Genomic DNA, 2,102 nt, shown 5'->3' on the forward strand with positions numbered 1-2,102 from the left:
AATGAGCATGTGAAGGCTTGGTGTGAATCAACTTGATACCATTTGAAAAGATATATATGCTTCTTGTCTACTGGAAAATGACAAAACTCTCATATGTATACATTTCAGGGAACTTAGCCTTAGCTTTGGAAGTTAGTTAGAATACAAATATGTTTGTCCCCCAGTAACACAGGATATTGGCTCCAGGAACATTACCAATACTCATGACCTTTACATATGTTGCTATAAATAAAAAAGCGGTAATTTTTTATCTCATGCTAGTATCAGCATCATTAGGGCCATATAGCACCATGGGGTATCTTTATCTCAGCGGCTTCACACTGCAAGTACTTGCAGACCTCGGCATCCTTTGACCCAGGCAGTCCACTCTGCCCACCCTGGCTGCTTCTGATCTGGTGGTCCACAACTGCTGCAGTGTGTTGTTTCTACTCACTTTCACTTGGCAGGTTGTTGCCATGCCTGGCATGAACACATCCCAACTTGGCAGTGGGCTTTGTGCATCCCACCACTATACCCTCTTTTGAACTCAACTAAGTCACCACATCAAAGAAAACACCAAAATACTCTGATTCAATTGATATGATATAATTTACCCACCTAGATAAGTCAGATCATCCTATATAATTCCATCCCTTATAAAATATTCATAACAACCTGTATCCATATAGGGATATTTGCCTCCATGTTGCTTCTTCTTGAATCACCCACTTTTTCCTTCTCTCCCACCATACCAAAACTTTGTCCCCACCCTACATTCTACTGTCCAATCATGCATCGCCTTGAAATCAAGCTACATATATAAAATAAGCATAGCATAGAAAAATGGTTTAGAACCTGTTGGCATTAGGATAGCCCCCTCCCCCAGCAATGGCTCCACCCACAGGTGACAGGAACCTAGCACATCAATTGCCATGGAAACAGCCAAAGCATTCTCAGAAGACATCAGTTCTAAATCACATCTCCACCTGGGAGCAAGTGACGTCACTACCCCTACAAAAGACCGAAACCCTTCCTCCTCTCTCTCTTTCCTCTTCCTCTCTTCGCCCGGCCTTGACCCCTGCCCTATCCCGTTCTATTAAACCTCTCCACGTGGAACCGTGTTTGGTGTGGTCTGTCTGGGCCTAGGCGAGAAATCTAATTTACAACATTGGTGGCCCGTACGGGGAGCCAGATTTTCTCGCGACCAGTCCTTGCCGGCCACTCCAGCACACCCCGGCCCACCCCATCGGGCTCGGCATAGCGGCAGCTGCATGGCGGGCACTGTGGTTGCCTATTCCTCTTAACCGAGGCCACTGCCTCGAGTTCCCATACTGCCTCTTGTTCTGCTGACTGCCGCAGTGACCGTCTCCCGCCGCTGCTGCCGCCGCCACTGCCGCCGCCGCTGCCACGTGCAACCCGTCTGCCGCCACAGCTGATCTACCAACAGCTGCCCGACTCACAGACTTCCAGCACGTGAGTGGTCGCCATTACTAAAGCTCTAGACACTTGCTGGCCACTGCTCTGCCACGTGTGCCAATAGCTCCTGCCACGCGGGCTGCTGAGATAGATCAGCCACACGCCACACGGTTTCACTTTTCCTGATACCAGATCGTGGCTAAGGCTCCCGCACAAACATCGGCAAATTGGTAGGGATTGTCACTCCAGTTGGTGGAGAGAATCCCCGATTTCCCAAAAAGGCCTGGCCAGCTTTTTCGGGCAAAGAGGGTTACTTCTCTATAGCCACAGTTTTGAGACAGACATTGACCATTGAGAAGCTCGTCGGGAGTGCCCTTCACTCTTTTTCCCTTCCCCCAGGGCTCTAGCAGCCGGTTCACTCAGCCGAAGTCCAGGCCTGGCGAGGGCACTCTCTGCCAGATCCAGGATCTGGCGAAGCCACCAGGAGTCTGAGTGACGACTCGCGACCCCTGCGCATAGGCGAAACTTTTCTACCGAGTTTCATCCACTGGGACGCTGGATTGGATGGCTCCGTAGCCCCCTCCCTGTACCTTCCCAATGGGCAACTCAATGTCTCAAAACGTGTCACCAGGCTCCCCACTGGGATGTCTCCTGGAAAATTCCAAATCTCTAAAACTAACACCTCAGCTAAAGACATCAAAATTGAT

The sequence above is a fragment of the Micromys minutus genome (assembly GCF_963924665.1).
Source record: "Micromys minutus genome assembly, chromosome: X".
NCBI classification, from domain to species: domain Eukaryota; kingdom Metazoa; phylum Chordata; class Mammalia; order Rodentia; family Muridae; genus Micromys; species Micromys minutus.